Source organism: Vulpes vulpes, chromosome 8 (genome assembly GCF_048418805.1).
Source record: "Vulpes vulpes isolate BD-2025 chromosome 8, VulVul3, whole genome shotgun sequence".
Lineage (NCBI taxonomy): Eukaryota > Metazoa > Chordata > Mammalia > Carnivora > Canidae > Vulpes > Vulpes vulpes.
The window spans coordinates 63,967,150-63,985,529 of NC_132787.1; positions in this window are offsets into that span (position 1 = coordinate 63,967,150).

Here is an 18,380-nt window from a genome sequence, read left to right on the forward strand (position 1 = left end):
AGAAGGTAGCTGTCTACCAGTCAGGAAGAGAGCCTACACCCAAAGGCAACCATGCTGGCACCCTATTTGGACTTCTGGCTTCCAAAACTGTGAGAAAATAAAGTTCTGTTGTTTAAGCCACTCAGTCTGTGGTATTTTCTTATAGTAGCTTACAGCTAAGACAAACAGCTATAAAGCTAATTATTTGACTTTTATCCTTTGATCAATTAATTCAAAGTATTCACATATTTTCCCAAAATGAACTACCCCTGGACTCTTTTTGTATGAGTCCCATTAAGCCACAGTTTATGTTTTGAATGTGCTGCTGGATTCTATGATCCAATATTTTATTTTGTGTTTTTACATTTAAACTCTTTAATGAGATTTGTATTTTTATTTTTGTGCTATTTTTTAAAAAGATTTTTATTTATTCATGAGAGACAGAAAGAGAGAGAGAGAGAGACAGGCAGAAGGAGAAGCAGGCTTCATGAAGGGAGCCCGACGTGGGACTCGATCCTCGGTCTCCAGGATCACGCTCTGGGCCGAAGGCAGGTGCTAAACCGCTAGCCACCAGGCTGCCCTTTTTTGTGCTATTTTTATCACAGTTTAGTATCTAATGCTATCATAAAAAAGAAAATCTTTGCATCTCTTTTTCGGTCTTCTATATTAATCAATCTGTTTAATTTTACAACTTCTTTGGAGTCAATTTGATCATTTATATTTTTTTCTCAGAAATACCTACTACATAGTTTAGGCTTAATTTGAATAATGGTGCATTAAGTAGTTTTGTAAGTGTTTCTCTACAGCTGTTACTCTTATTTATATTTTATTTTGAATGTACTGCTTCCTCCTCTTACTAAATTCATTAAATCTGTAATTCTGCACTATCACCATTAATTATTTTAGCTTTATTTTTCTAATTTCTTCATTTGGCTTGCCATTTATTTTTATATCCTCTTGATTAATAGTGTGGAGATTTAAGTCTATGAAATTTGCTCTAAGAACATCTTTAGCTATATATAGGTTTTGATATGTAGCATTTTATTATTGTTAATTCATATTTATTTTTTATTTCTGCTTTATTTCTGCTTTTGATTAACTCTTTGACCCAAGTATTCTTTAAAAGGGTTTTTTTTTTTTTCAGTTTTCAAGTCTCGTATTGTTGTTCTCTTTTGTTTGCAATGCTTTGCTATTAATATTTAGTTTTATTGAATGGCAATAACACTACTTCCAAATAGATTTCATCCTGAGGTATAGGGGTTTAGGACTTCAACATATGAATTTTGGGGAGATACAGTTCAACCTATAGCGTTGCTTTCAGCTTTTTTCTTTGTGCTGCTTCTTATTTAGCCTGTAACCTATGATACTTTGATTGTCTCTTCCACTTTTCCACCTGAGCTCTGCTCTTATTTTTAATCTTATTTGATGGTCTCTTCATTTCTTCTTTGAGCTCTTTTACTTCTACTCTTAGCTCTTGTTTTAGAAAGATAATATTTTTTCTTTTTTTTTTTTAAGATTTTATTTATTTATTCATGACAGACACAGAAAGAAGCAGAGACATAGGCAGAGGGAGAAGCAGGCTCTCTGAAGGGAGTCTGATGTGGGACTCCATCCCAGGACCCCGGGATCACCACCTGAGTCAAAGGCAGACACTCAACCACTGAGCCATCCACACCTCCCAAAAGATAATATTTTCTTAATATTTTTACTTTTGGTGATATTTTCATTTACAACATGAGGATTCTTTTTGTTCCTCTCCTACCATTTTATAATATCTTTTGTAGCTCTGATACGGGTTCATTATTACTATTACTCATCTTCCTGGAACAATTATTAGGAAGTTCATGTGGGAGACAACTAAGCCAGTGTTTTGGTTTAATTAATAGTGTTGGGCTTGTATGGTTAGGTTTTGCTTTCCTCATTGCATAGAAATTAGCATCCGCAAAGCATGACATTTTCATTTTTGTTCCATGCTGTGTGACAGTTTGGTTTCTTGCATATATGGTATATATTTACATCTCCACATCCAGCTAGGTATTCTCTGCCATTTTGTGGCATAAAGCACATCCATGGAAGTTCCTTTAAATAGACCTCAGAATCCTTGGTTTAAATTAGCACATGCTGTTTTTATCTATGCTGCTGAGTGTACCCTTGACTGCCCTTTTTTTTGGAAAATTCTGCCTTCCACTGGTTCTTCATTAAAACTGAAGTTACTTTGTATATTGTACTAAGCAAGCTTCCAAGCAAATAGAACTTTTGGCCTAGTGAAATAAATTTCCCAAATTCCTTACAGCTGTCTAAACACATGAAAAGTGATAATGCAATGAAATATGGAAGTGTATCTTACATGTCATATTGCCATACTCCAATTGTTCTAAAGTTTTTATTCACATAATAATATATATGAAATTAGACTACATTTTATAATCAATGGAATCATATAATTGCTATAGGTATTGTGACATGGTTTTCATTACCTGTGTATGCATAAACTTGAACATAGTTGTTCAAAGTGTCATCATTTCAGTAGAGTTATGTGCATTGTTGGACCTCTATGCATTGAATTTAACTGACATGTCAAATGTTCTCAAAAAGAATATATCTGATTTGGCATTGAAACAAAATGTTATTAAATACACAGGTATGGACAGAGTATATCAGAACATGAATTTGATATTAGTAAGGCAAACACTATTGTAATGGTAGCTACATTTTTATATTTTCATACAAAACAACAACTAAATGTTTTATAGGGCCTAAGAAAGGATGACATCCACTAGTAGGTGAGGCTCTGTTATGTTTTATTATTAAGATCTATGTGCATGTGATGTCATGAGTACTGGGTGTTATATCCAACTGGTGAATTATTGAACTCTATATTTGAAACTAATCATGTACTGTATGTTGGGTAGTTGAATTTTTAAAAATAAATTTTTAAAAAGATTTATGCAAAAGGATTGTCTATCACTGACTAAGCAATGTCTCTGAAGGCAGGAGAAATTGCTACAGAACAGATGAAAGGGGGTACCTGGGTGGCTCAGTGGTTGAGCATCTGCCTTTGGCTCAGGTCATGATCCTGGGGTCCTGGGATCCAGTCCCTCATCAGGCTCCCTGCAGGGAGCCTGTTTCTCCCTCTGCCTATGTTTCTGCCTCTGTGTGTGTGTGTGTTTCTCATGAATAAACAATTAAATCTTTTTTAAAAACCCAAAAGAACAGATGAAAGAAATTTCTGCCCAGAGAGAAGCTGTATGACCCTCTCACTAAGGCATCAAATATCAGTTTTTTAGATGCTTCTGATTGTCACATTTGCTTGCACAATTTTACTGTACTAGACAGGTAAAGAGCTTCCATCTGTCAGGAATCTTTCTTCTTTCTCTGTGTCTGTCTCTCTCTCTCTGTTTTATCTTTCATTTAAAATATAGACTTTCTTTTTTTACTAGGCTAGGACATACTCTTCAGTCTTCTTATTTGGGTCATGACCCTTTCCCTTGAGTATGTATATCTTACAATCTCTATCTAACAAACTACCTTTCTTCTTCCTTTCTTTAAATCTCCCTTTGTCTTGATTCAAGTTACTTTTCATTGGCTACCTGCCCTGCCCTGAGTTTTCCAAATGTTACTATTACATATAGTGTAATTATAGTGGATTATTATTTTTTAAAAGATTTTATTTATTTATTCATGAGAGACACACACACACACAGAGAAGCAGAGACACAGGCAGAGGGAGAAGCAGACTCCATGCAGAGAGCCTGACATGGGACTCAATCCCGGGTCTCCAGGATCACACCCTGGGCTGAAGGCAGTGCTAAACCGCTGAGCCACCCAGGCTGCCCTAGAGGATTATTATTAAAATAAAATGAAGTAAACTATATATAAACAAGCAGAAATATATTCAAATTCCACCTATCTATCCTCCATTTTGTCCCAAGGGTTTTAACACCATCTTCAGGCAAAATCATTAAAGTGCTTATCTGCATGTAGGTTTTCCTTTTATGTTTTACAATTTTTCTAGATAATTGTTGTAGAATACCCATTAATTACCATATCTCTCTTACTTGTGTTCTTTTGGCTCTTATGAAAACTCATATCAGATTTCATTTTATGGAAAAGTTAAACACATTGGGATCTGCAGAAGATGATCATCTTGGCTCCAGAAAAGCTAAAATGTGTCTTTGAGATTTTGTGTCTATGTAAACCGAGGTCAAAATGAGATACATTGAGATGAACTTAAGATCTCTCATTACCCATTCCTCGGGAGTCTCTTGTCCTTGCCCTTGCCATAGCAATATATTTACTAAGTTGCTATAATTGGGCTTTGTCATTTCAAATTCACCTAGGATCCTGATGGCATTCTACATTATAGGAGAGTTCTGAGTGTTGTCAAGGTTACTAAAGGTTCCTACAGCCCATTCCAATTGTATTCCTTGATTATTTATCACCTACTCCCAGCCATGTGAGGCTTGTCTTCTGAACCCGGCATTTTATTCCACTTGGGTCTTCACAAAACACATCTGCCTTTTATTCTTACTATCTGGGATGTCAGCCTGAACTCACAATAGTGTGGCACCTGTAAAAGATGGATCAGCCTTTTGTGCTATAGTCAGCCTTTCAAAAGAATTCTACAGGCAAAGAGTTAAACAGCCTACACAATCTCTCTGCCTCTCAACCATTCATTTCAGTCACTTTCATTTTAGAGTAAACCCTTTCATTTTAGAAGTTAAATTTGCATAAATGTGCATAATATTGAAGTTGCTTTTCGTTTCTTCCTCTCTTTTCTGTACCAACAATTTATTACTACCTGCCTCTTCATCATAAAGAAAGATTTATATTTTGAGACTCATACAACAGTAGTTCTATAGTTCATAAGTCTGATGAAAACATGCTTTCAGTGTATGAGGCTTCTTTCTTATCCTTGGGCACAGGAAAATCCTTCCTATGGTGATGCTCTGCCCCCAGCTGCATCTTTTTCACACATCCTCTTCCATTTTCTTTCTTTCATTAAATTAATAAGAAAACTAAAAAAAAAAAAAAGAAAAGAAAAGAAAAGAAAAAGAAAACTGAAACTTTTAACTGCATTTAAATGTACATTAAAAAGAGCTCTTGATAATATTTTGAGGTTTGTGGAAAGTTTTCTTTTTCTCTTAAAGCCTAGGTACAAATTTATATGCTTCACTGAGCTTTTAAAAATTATATTAACATTTAATTTATCAAAGAACCCAATTCTCTCAGCCGTATTACATCCAAAAGTAAACTAGTGACATGAAATTTTCAAGTCTTCTTGACCTTAATAGAAGGTGGCAGTGGATAAGATGTCATGACTGGTTTTTAGTACCTATTAAATAAAATGAACAAAATACAGCTAGCTATAATGGGTTAGGGATTTGACTTACTTAAAGCTTGAAAATACTTGTTATTTTATTCTCAGAAAAAATTCAATATATATATAAAATATATATATATATATATCAATCACAGTAAGATGACAACAGTGGAATACAATGTGAGAGGAACAAAAAATATCAACCCTATAAAATACCCAGTGAAACAATCAGGCTGAAGTCAAGCAACATACAGTAAGAATTGGGTCTTTCATAAACCAAGAAGCAGTTCCAAGGCTCTATGAATATCAGAATGAAGAAACCTGTCATTTGGGAGATTTGAGGAAGACAGGGAGAGGAGGACTGGCTTGTAAAAGGAATACAAATATTTTTAAGGGACTAAAGACCAAGGCCTTACACCAGAGCAACAATAAACTGACTCAAATGTTTTGAAGGGGACTTCACAGGACAAGAGATGACTTATAGCAAAAATGTTGCTGTCATCATGGCATTTTTTTAATAAAAAGATAGAAAAAATAGATAATTTAGAGATTTTCTCAAAAATTTGACAATAGCTGACTCTCCTTTCAATTTTAATAGAACAGTAGGCAAAGTTGACCAAGAAGGTACACAGCAGCCTCCTGAGTTCTCTTTCTCTGGCAATGCATCAATTGTACAGCCACACAAGGAGAAATTCCCTCTAAGCAGTTCTTACTTCGATCCTTGGAATCATTTCCCCAAATAAACTATTGACATAAAAGATCTTGTCTTAGACTTGACATATTTGGGACATCTAGACTAAGACAATTTCTACTTATGAGAGACTTTATCCACTTTTTTTTAAAAAAAGAATTTCAGACATTAATTTGGTTGCCTACTCTATTTGTTTCTAAGACCAATCCAGCTAGAGTTAAGATTCACAACAGTAAGAAGTCAGCATTGTCCTCTTCCCTTAGCTATGTTTCATTATATGAGCTATCTGTACAATATCAATGCATCTGTGAGCACTTTTTCTTGGCAGAATCGGAAAGCACATGACATGGTCTCCCTTAGAAATACTTGTAGCACAGGGAGGAAGAGCCAAGAAATAAAGCCAATTTGAGGTTGAAAAGAAAGTGATCTCTTCACGGAGCCACATAATCCCTGAATTTTTAAAAGCAAAAGATCTATTTGTTTGTCTTAAAAATCTCATATCATGAGCCTGAGTAATTTATGCAATTATGATATTCTACATCTTAAATGAGATTCCACCGCCCCTCATCCAAGAGAAATAAGCCTTGGAATAATTTTACTCTGAAGTCCCTAAATAACATAAAATTCAATTCACAAAATTACATTATTACTGGGAGAACCGATAATTTTTTCAACAAATGAGTTTAACAAAAAGATTTAATTTAATCTCCAAGTTTATGAGGGTAATTCTTGCTTGTTTCCTACAACTATTACCATACTTATTTCAGGTTAACTGCATGAATAATATCATCTAAGCTGTTTCTAATGATTGATCTGTGTAATAAAAAAATTCCTGTATACGCCATTCCTTGGAAGAAATTAAAGAACTTTGCCAGCATTAGTCAACGTCCCACAATTTGCACCATAAAATGCTCAGAGCAGTCAGCTCTGGATTCCCATGAGAACACACAGTTTGTACAAATCCCCAACTCTCTATAATAGGCAAAGATATGGAGTAAGCAGGATTTCTCATTGGGACATTATCACCTCTCCTTGCCCTTCCTGAAGGTCTTCCTTATGACCCAGGGCTTTCAAGTGCTTCCTGGCTGTTCTGGTCTCTCTACTGCACCTCTGCTCCCTGACTCCTCCTCTAACCTTCTTCCCTCCTCCCCACTCCACACTCTAACTGTACTTGTTTGTGGGGCATGCTGTCCCTTATTAATTGCTATGGGGTGGGGGAGTGTGTAAACAAGGCACCAGTTTTCTCCTTCCAACAGAGAATTACTAGGGAGAATATCCATGATCCCGAGGTCAACATTTTTGAAGGAGACACTGTTCTCTGGCCAAAAAATAAAAAATAAAAAAATTAGAATTTTCTGTCAAGTCTTCTGTTTAGAACTACTGTATGTGAGTCTATGGTATAACCAGTGCAAAATGCATTCACATTTTTTGTCAGTCTACTTCTTGCTTAAGACACTGTGAGAGTAAATGGGGGCCTCAGGGAAATTGCAAAGCATGAGGTTACAGATAGCAGAGCTGACATCTTCTATCATTTACTTCTTGACATCACAGCTTGTGGCTGTGGAAGAAAAGTGGCTGCAATTTGCTTATTCATTCTCTCTCTCTCTTTCTCTCGCTCTGTCTCTCTCACTCAGTCTTTCTCTCTTTCTCTCCCCCACTTTGGTAAACACCAAATCAAACACTCCCAGAGCAGAAATAAGAAAGCAAGATCCATGTCTCAAATATTGGGAAGACAAATCTATTTAACTTATTTGACTTGATAACTGTCTGACAGCACAAAGAGCAAACAATAATTTTTCCTCCTGACAGGTATAAAATCTTGACATTTGGGGACTGAATTGAGTTTCTGTTGCCTTTAGTAAAAATTTCCTCATGGGAATGAGTAGGAAACTCAGTGGCTTGGCCATCTCCAATTCACCTTTATTCCTGCAAAATATGTGATTTTTAGAAAAGATTTTTAGATAAGATTTTTTTTACTTAAAAAAAAATTCTTTCAGAAAACCAACTGCTTGTTTTTCATTCATGCTGGAATCAAAGGATGTGCAGTATAAAAAAGACTCTAAAAAGACCTACTCACCCTCATCTGCTACAGCCAAGAGACAGGGGTCCAGAAACTCCAGAAAACCAGCTCACTTGAGCTCACAGAGCTAGATGTGGACCCTAATGAGAACACATAGTTTGTAACAGGTCTCTGAGCTAACCGACATCTGCATGAAAACAGGCAGCCTTTTTTCTTGGTAAGAAATCTTAGCAGAAGCACTGGATATATTTTAATAAGTGTTCATCCATTGGTGAAAGTCCTTGACATTTGCATGTCCTTTTCCTTTTACCCTTATCTTTAAATCATCTCGGTGCCCCTATAAAATCTCTTACTTAAGTCTTTTATTGGGACATTGGAACAGTGAGAATTGGCTTTTAGATTGAGATGTGCCCTCTATAGCCCATTCATTTCTTTATATAATAAAAATTTATATAAAGAGCTGTATGAAAAAAAAAAGAGCTCTATGTACTGGGATACTGCCACCAGGATATGCAGACTGAGACTCAGTTAAAAAAAAAAATTGTCATTGCTCTTAATGGTTTTGTGGGCTAGTGGGGATTATCTACATATAAATAAATATTTTAATTCAATGTGGTAAACACTGTAAAAAAGATATTTACTGGTGCTATGGGAATCTAACTTTCTCCTTAGTGGGACTTCTCTGCTTTTCCCTTCCTAAGAAGTTGTCATTATTATGACTTAGAACTCTATTTGAAGTCACTGAGCAAAAGCCAGCCAGTAACTTCTAAGAACATAGGGTTTTTCAAGGGCTAGAGGACTTGATAATTTCAACTAGAAAATCCTTAAAGTCCTTTCCTTTTGGGGGATGGGGTGGGGAGAATTGAGACAATTTATTTATTTTAAAATTTTAAAAAATGCCCTTTCAAGATATATTAATAAAATGCTTTGGTTTTTGTGAGTCCAGGGTCTAGGTCCTATTCCTGCAGTATGTGAAAACTGCCTAGTTTGTTTTTCTCCCTATGTTTTAAATTGTTCCACACTTTCAAGAAACATATTAACAACTGCAAAACATAGAAAAACATAATCAAAAACTGAAAAATGGTGGAAATAATGACACAATCTCATTTTTTATAAAATGCTAGATAAAGTAGCAGCAATTTAAGTCCAGGTAAATTTAAATGATTACCCACCTCCATCTAGTGTATTGTACTTTGATTATGCAAGGTACTTTACTATTAGAATATCTTGAGACATAAAGTATGATACAAATAGGTCTAATATGGAAATGTATATGAAAATTTTAAGAGACACTAAAAAGTATATGATAACTTTTAGTGTATGTAATTCTTCAACATGATTTCTAAAAAAATATATCTTAATGATTACATATTAAAGCCGTATCTACTGAAATCAGGACCAAGAAAATTATATACATCATCACCATTACTAAGAAAGCTTTTGTAGAAGTTATGACTTATTCAATGAGGCATGATACAAAAATAAAGGTTATAAGTGCTTTTCCCTTGTAGCACTCACTACGTTTGTAACTAAATAATACATTATATAGTCACTTGTTATCTTCCCTGCTAAAATAGAAGTTCCATAAGAAGAGGAAATAGATCTGTATTTTTTATGTAGATATCCTCAGTGCCCAGAAAAATATCTCTCACATGAAAATGCTACATATATATTTATTGGATGAATGAAGCAGAACTTACTTCAGAGTATAACTCGGTTAGGAGGTTAGCAAATCTTTTCCTCAAAAAACAGTTATAAAACTGGATCAAAAAATCACAAAAACACCCATTCCCATGTTCTGGAAATCTATGAAAGGTGTGCCATTATTATAGAAGCATTTATGTTTGAAAAGCTGTAGAGTTTTTAAGACTAGTGGAAGCCTATGGTGTTCATTACTGGCATTGCTCCCATCCTCCACCCAGCATGGTTGACATGGATGCTATGACAAGGTGTGACAATGAGCAATTTTGCTATTGTGGCATACTGACAGACTTGTTTCGGGGAGATGGGCCACGCCCAGGCAATATTGTCCGAGGAAATGACAATCTCAGCAGTGGGCCAGTGGAGTGGGCCAGTGCCTCTGCTAGCCTGAGGTTGTGCTTCGGACAAGCCTAAAATCAGCTGACATCCACATTCAGCATACATCCACATTCAGGCCAGGGAGGGCCAAAGCCCTCCACATACTCCTGACTGATACTGAGACTGTACCTGCACAAAATAGATGCAAAAGAGGCCAGGAGGGGGAAAAAAATCAGAATTTAAAACAGCTTGAACATTGAATGTGGTGCCCTCCCCAAACAGACCATCCATCAGCAGAGAACAGAAACCTCACTGGCTCAAGAAGTTGGAGGACAGCCTCTGTCCAATCACTGCTGACCACTAAACTACACAGAAAGAGGAGCGACCCCTAGCAAGTCAGGCTTAAAAATAAAAACAACTATAATAATGATTTTTTAAAGGAGCAGACATACATAGTCATCAAGGAGATTAATTTCATAGACCTAGCCCAGGCAAGTCACTAAACAAAGCAACAAAAACAAATATCAGGAGAGAAAAATCATGACCCAGAGGTGCTACAATATATTAGAGGTGCTACAATATATTATAAAATGTCTTATAGTATTACAATACAATGTACTATAAAATTTCTAGCTTTCAATAAAAAAGTATGAGATATACAAATAAAAGGAAAGTGTAACACACCATAGTCAGGTGTGGGGGCTGGGAGGGGATAGCCACCAATAGAAACTGTCTCTAGGTGTCTCAGTTGCATTCTCTGCCTTCCTGGTTCTCTCTGACTGACCTCTGCAAACCTAGGCTTTCTTACTAACTGGCTTCAATCAGGTTCAGCCACAGGTAGGTACTTGTAGGAGATAGATGGGCGGAAGGGGAGGAGAGGTATCTCATCTCCTCTGCTTTGGGCTGTCTGGCTACATCACGTACAACAACATGCTAGCCCCACATGGGAAGCTCCAGTGGATAAAGCCATATTTTCTTTTTGTCCTCTTAACCCTGGACATGGTAGTAGCTGCCTGCTGTTGCTTATCTCTTTTTCCCACGATCCCATTTGTCCTTTAGTTCTTCTAATATCCTTGTAATAATTTCCCCATATTAATTCCCTCTCAAGAGTCAGCCAGTCACTTATTAATAGACATTTCTGTTATTTCCAGTCTTTTGCCATTAAAAATGCTATAAAGGAATAGCCTTGTGCTTGTATGTTTTTATAGTTTTGCAATTTTATGTTTGGGATAGATTCCTAGAGTTGAGATTGCCAACTCAAGGGGTAAATGCATATGTTCAATCAGCCAGGAGAAGCACTGTCATTTCAAGACAAAGTGTTTTTTTCCCAGACATTAACTTTTTTGAAGAAATCAAATTAAGAGAGCATTGAAATATGCAAGACTTTTTAACTGATTCTCTTTGGGGGTGGGAAATCTTCCATTGAAGATTGAAGACTGAGTGGAAGGAGCAGCTTGTTCTTGAGTCATCCTTAGTGGGAGGAATGTGGAGGGGACCTGAGGAGAGATATAGAGGCCGCTTTGGAGAGATGCCACCCAAGTGGGGCATTTCATAGTTCTGGCGCTGTGTAATTAGGGCCATAGTGTTATGTAGTGTATATATATCAGATGGTCTGTAACTTCGGCTAGTAAAGGTCACTGACCCTCATTCAAGACAGAAAGAGGAATACTGAATGAATTCTTACCTAGTGCTAGAAGTTGGGTAAAGATAAGTCATGCCCTGGACTGACCTATTTTACTGGGTGTTATATGTAACTGATGAAATTACTGAACCCTACATCTGAAACTAATGACGTACTATGTGTTGGCTAATTGAATTTAAAATTATTAATTAATTCAATTTAATTAATTAATAAAATGTAGAGAGTGATTCCAAACTGAGCTACTGAAGTACTCTTGTTATTCAGGAGAATATGAAGACACAGAGACAAGAACTAAGGAAGTAGACACATGAGCCAGCAGCATTTTCCTGATTCTCTGAGGATGCCCCCAAATAGGGACATGGCCACAACCCAGAGACTACCACCTTCAGTGTAAAGTATTTGGGATTAACTAGGGAAAGAACAAAAATGGAAGAAATGTTGGCCTCTGTAGGGAAAATGTAAAAGAGATATTCACATTTCTCCTGCCCATCTCCCTCTTTACCCACCCCTGGGGAGGAGTTTTGAAAATGGTTTAAGCCTGAGGCCCTACCGATCATAATTCTAGTCAGGAAGCCTTCAAGTAGATTAAAAGGTCTCAGGCTTCTAGTCAACTGTATGGAAATATCTGCTTATTTCAGTTCTTATACTGTTAATTATTTTCTCAGTATAGAATTCCAGTTATTTTTTTTCAACACTTAAGATGTCATCTATTATCCTCTCTGCCTCAGCAGCTTGCATCTGCCATCAAATGGGTATTTTTTATATTTTATTGAGCTTTTCTTGTTTTCTTGGCTGAAGAATTGGTCTATAGCATGGTCTTCCACCATAGCTGCAAGTCAAAGCCTCCACTCTAATTATTAGAAATTTATCTATTTCGATATCTCACATTATGGATCTCCTACAGCAAGATTAGTTTTGAAATTTTATTAGCTCTTTATCTTTATTTACCATGTGAACTTTAGAAGGTCAGTATCATGTACTATAACTGTGTTACTAATTTCACCAAATGTATCAATTTATTTGGAGACATTTATGATATTGGGTAATCTTTATCTAGAAAGCATGATATCTTTCTTTCAATTCTTTTTCTTTTTTTTTTCATTATCTTAGTAGGTCCTAAATATTTCTTATTAAGTTTAATCTTCCATACTCTAATTCTATCATAAATGGGCTCTTTTTACAATACTACATTCTGCATTGTTGAATATGTGCAAAATCTTGAATGTTGTATATGCCATTTTTAACTGTTCTTCTAAGTAAATTTTTATTAGTTCATTTCTGTTGGTTATCTAGACAAGTATCACATGGGAATTATAATGTCGTTTGTCTTTTCCAGTAGATACCCCAACTTAGTTATTTTTAATGGCCCATTGTTTTCAATGAAACTTCCAGAAAAGTGTTAGCCAATACTGGTCACAACAGCCATCCTTCTTCTGTGCATGTCTTTAATGAGAATCTACCACTATTTCACAATAGTGTGTGCATGTTTCTCACTTTAAAAAAAATAAAAATAAAAAACCAAAATAAAACATGTATCATCTTATTTCTAAAAAGACTTCTGTCAGAAATTAATGTTAAGTTATATGGATGCCTATTCATTTGTTTTTTAATTTCTTTTTTAAGTTGTTTATTTCTAGTGTAGTTCATACATGGTGCTATATTAGTTTCAGGTGTACAATATAGTGAGTCAACAATTCTATACATTACTCAGTGCTCATCATGATGTGTAGTCTTAATCTCCTTCACTGATTTCACCCATCCCCCGCCTACCTCCTCTCTGGCAACCATCAGTTCGTTCCCTATAGTTAAGAGTCTGTTTTTTGGCTTGTCTCTCTTTCTTTTTCTTTCCTTTAATCATTTATTTCGTCTCTTAAATTCCAATATGAGTGAAATCATATGGCATTTTTCTTTCTCTGACTGGCTTATTTCGCTTAACATTATAATACTTTCTAGCTCCATCCGTATCATTGTAAATGGCAAGATTTCCTTCTTTTTATGGCTAAGTAATATTCCATTGTGTATATATACCACCTCTTCTTTGTCCATTCATCAGTTGAAGGACACTGGGCTGTTTCCATAATTTGGCTATTGTAGATAATGCTGCTATAAATATCGGGGTGCATGTATCCCTTCAAATTAGTATTTTTTGGCATTATCCTTTGGATAAATACGTAGTAGTGTGATTGTGGGGTCATGGGATAGTCCTATTTTTAGCTTTCTGAGGAAGCTCCATACTGTCTTCATAGTGGCCACAAAAGTTTGCATTCTCACCAACAGTGCAAAGAGGGTTGACCCTTCTCCACATCCTCACCAACACTGTTGTTTCTTGTGTTATTGATTTTAACCATTCTGACAAGTGTAAGGTGATATCTCATTGTAGTTTTGATTTGCATTTCCCTGATGATGAACATCTTTACATGTGTCTGTTAGCCATCTGAAGTCTTCTTTGGATAAATGTCTATTCATGTCTTCTGCCCATTTTTTAATTGTATTATTCCTTTTTTGAATGTTGGTTTATATAAGTTCTTTATATATTTTGGATACCCTTTATATGTCATTTGCAAATATCTCCTCCCATTCCATAGGTTGCCTTTTAGTGTTGTTGATTGTTTCCTTTGCTGTGCAGAAGCTTTCTTATTTTGACATAGTCCTAAATAGTTTATTTTTACTTTTGCTTTCCTTGCCTCAAGAGACCTATATAGAAGAATGTTGATATGGCTGATGTCAGAGAAATTACTGCCTGTGCTCTCTTCTAGGATTTTTATGATTTTAGGTTTCACATTTAGGTCTTTAATCCATTTTGAATTTACATTTGTGTGTAAGACAGTGGTCCAGTTTCATTCTTTCACATGTAGCTGACCAGTTTTCCCAACACCATTTGTTGAAGAGATTGTCCTTTTCCCAAGAATATTCTTTCCTGCTTTGTCAAAGACTAATTGACCATATAGTTGTGGGTTTATTTCTGTGTTTTCTATTCTGTTCTACTGATCTATATGTCTAGTTTTGTTCTAATGTCATACTGTTTTGATTACTACAACTTTGTAGTGTAACTTGAAATCTAGAGTGATGATACCTCAAACTTTATTTTTCTTTTTCAATATTGTTTTAAATATTTATAGTCTATTGTGTTTTTATACAAATTTTAGTATTATTTGTTCTAATTTTGTGAAAAATGCTGTTGGTACTTTGATAGGGATTGCATTACATCTATAGATTTCTTTGGGTTGTATAGACATTTTAACAACATTTGTTCTTCCAATCCACAGGCGTGGAATATCTTTCCATTTGTTTGTGCTGTCTTCAATTTCTTTCATCAATGTTTTATAGCTTTCAGAGTCTTCCACCTCTTTAGTTAAGTTTACTCTTAGATACTGTTTCTGGTACAACTATAAATGGATTTCCTTCTTAATTTCTCTTTCTGTTGCTTCATTTTTAATGTATAGAAATGCAACAGATTTCTGCACATTGATTTTATATCCTATGATGTTACTGAATTCATTTATCAGTTCTAGTCATTTTTTGGTGGAGCTTTCTATATGTGTAGTATCATGTCATTGCAAAATATTGCATCATCATTGCAAAAAAAATGGAATTTTTATTTCTTCCTTACTGATTTGGATGGCTTTTATTTCTTTTTGTTGTCTGATTGCTGTAAGTATTAATTCCTGTACTATGTTGAATAAAAGTGGTGAGAGTGGATATATTGTCTTGTTCCTAACCTAAGGGGCAAAACTGTCAGTTTTTCCCTATTGAGGATGATGTTAACTGTGGGTTTTGTCATATATGGCCTTTATTATGTTGAGGTATGTTCCCTCTAAACACACTTTTTGGGCAGCCCGGGTGGCTCAGTGGTTTAGCCTTCTGCCCAGGGCCTGATCCTGGAGACCCAGGATTGAGTCCCACGTGGGGCTCCCTGCATGGAGCCTGCTTCTCCCTCTGCCTGTGTCTCTGTCTCTGTCTCTCTCTTTTTGTCTCTCATGAATAAATAGATAAAAATCTTTTAAAAAATAAATAAATAAACACTGTTGAAAAATTTTATCATGAATATATATTGTACTTGTCAAATACTATCTATGCATCTGTTGAAATGGTCATATGGTTTTTATCCTTTCTCTTATTGATGTAATGTATCACATTGATTGATTTGTGAATATTGAACCACACTTGCATCCCAGGGATAAATCCCACTTGATCATGGTGAATGGTTTATTTTTTTAATGGATTGTTGGATTCGGTGTGCTAATATTTTGTTGAAGATTTTTGCATCTATGCTAATCATAGATATTGGCTTATAGATTCTCCTTTTTTGTAGTGTTTTTGTCTGGTTTTGCTATCAGGATAATGCCAGTCTAATAGAATATATTTGGAAGTTTTCTTTCCCCTTCTATTTTTTAGAATAGTTTGAGAAGAATAGGTATTCACTCTTCTTTAAATGTTTGATATAATTCACCTGTGAAGTGTGTTGGTCCTGGACTTTTGTTTTGGGGAGGTTTTTGATTACTGATTCAATTTCATTGCTGGCAATTTGTTCAGGTTTTCTATTTCTTTCTGATTCAAGTTTGAGAGGTTATATGTTTCTAGAGATTTTTCCATTTCTTCTAGGTTGTCCAATTTGTTGGCATATAATTTTTCATAATATATTCTTATAATCCTTTTTATTTCTGTGCTGTTGGTTGTTACTTCTCTTCTTCCATTTCTAATCTTGTTTGGGTCCCCTCTCTCTTTTTTTAAGATGAATCTGGCTAATGGTTTATTGATTTTGTTGATCTTTTCAAAGAACTAGCTCCTAGTTTCATGGATTTGTTCTATTTTTTTAGTTTCTATTTTATTTATTTCTGCTCTAATCTTTATTATTTCCTCCCTCTACTGGTTTGGGGTTTTTAAAAACATTTTTCTTTTGTTTTTTGGCTGCTCTTATGGTTTCTATGACCAATGTTTATTTTTTCCCATTTTTATTGAGATAGATATAGTTGACATATAACATTGTGTAAGTTGAAGGTTACAAAGTGATGATTTGATATATGTATGTATTGCAAAATAACAACCATGATAGAGTTAGTTAACACTTCCATCACATTGAATAATTATCATTTATATTTTTGTGATAAAATATTTATGATCTACTATCTTAGCAATTTTCAAGTATATATTGAAAGTATTGTTCACTATTGCCCCTAATTTCTTTAAGCTATTGTATACACTAGGCTGAACAGAATCTCAATTGATACTATAAATTTGCTAGATTTTGGAAATTATATAAGAGACTTTCTATTGTTTTTAATAGTATGAAACAAGATTTTAATTAATAATAATGTATCGGGATCCCTGGGTGGCGCAGCGGTTTGGCGCCTGCCTTTGGCCCAGGGCGCGATCCTGGAGACCCGGGATCGAATCCCACATTGGGCTCCCGGGGCATGGAGCCTGCTTCTCCCTCTGCCTGTGTCTCTGCCTCTCTCTCTCTCTCTCTCTCTCTCTCTCTGTGACTATCATAAATAAAAATTAAAAACAAATAATAATGTATCAATATTGGTTCATTAATAACAAACATGTCAAAATGATATTAGATGTTAACAGTAGGAGAAACTAGGTGCAGAGTATATGAGAACTCCCTGTACTATCTTCTCAATTTTTCTTTAAATCTAAAACCAAACTAAAAACTAAACTCTATTTAAAAAACTATACACACATGTGACTATACACACATTTAAAAAACTATACTATTTTTTATATTTTATACTATTTAAAAAACTATACACACATGTGACTATACACACATGTACATATATGTATACATACACACACATATATTTAGTGTGTTGCACACATTCTGTACCAACACACTAAATATTCACAAAAATGGTCAGTTGTTAGGCATAAGGAAATCTCAGTAAATCCCAAAAGGGCCAAATTCTCTGACCATATTAGAACAACTAACAAAACAAATGTTCATTTATACAAATATATATAGTATATTACATATTGTTTCAGAAAAAGAAAAGTTTCTTCAAAAATTTTTAAAACCTTTCAAAGAAATTCCAATATAAAAAAGTAAATCAAAAATGAAATGACAAACTATTCAGAAGTGAGAAATAATAATATAAGAATATTACAAGTCAAATTTATGAGAATAAGTCCAAAGTGTAAACACAGGAAAACATGCACTATATCAGAAAATACAAAAGATTAAAAATGAACAAATAGTATTCAATTCAAGAAGTTAGATAAGAACCACAAAATAAAACAAAGTAAAGGGAGCAATGAAAATAAAGAGCAAATATTAATTAAATTTAAAAACAGAAAAGATGATCAATAAAACAAAATTGTGTTCCTTAAAAACAACCAATAACGTATTCAAACTTTTGGCATATATAATAAACATCAAGGAAGAGAGAAAAAAATGAATATAACAATCAATGAGAGAGAAGTAACTTCATAGTCAAAGAATATTAGCAAAAAAGAACAAGTAACACTTTATACCAATTAACTTAAATGTTTATATGAAAAGGATGCATTTCTAGAATAATGATTCTCAAATTTGAGGGCATATCTAAATTTCCTGGAAAGATTGTTAAACACAGATTATATGGTCCCCCTCCCAAAGTTTCTGATTCAGTGCTCTGGGGTTGAGGCCTGACACATTGTATTTCTAAAAAGTTTCTGTAGGTGCTGATGCCGCTGGCCTGGGAACAAGACTTTCAAAATCACT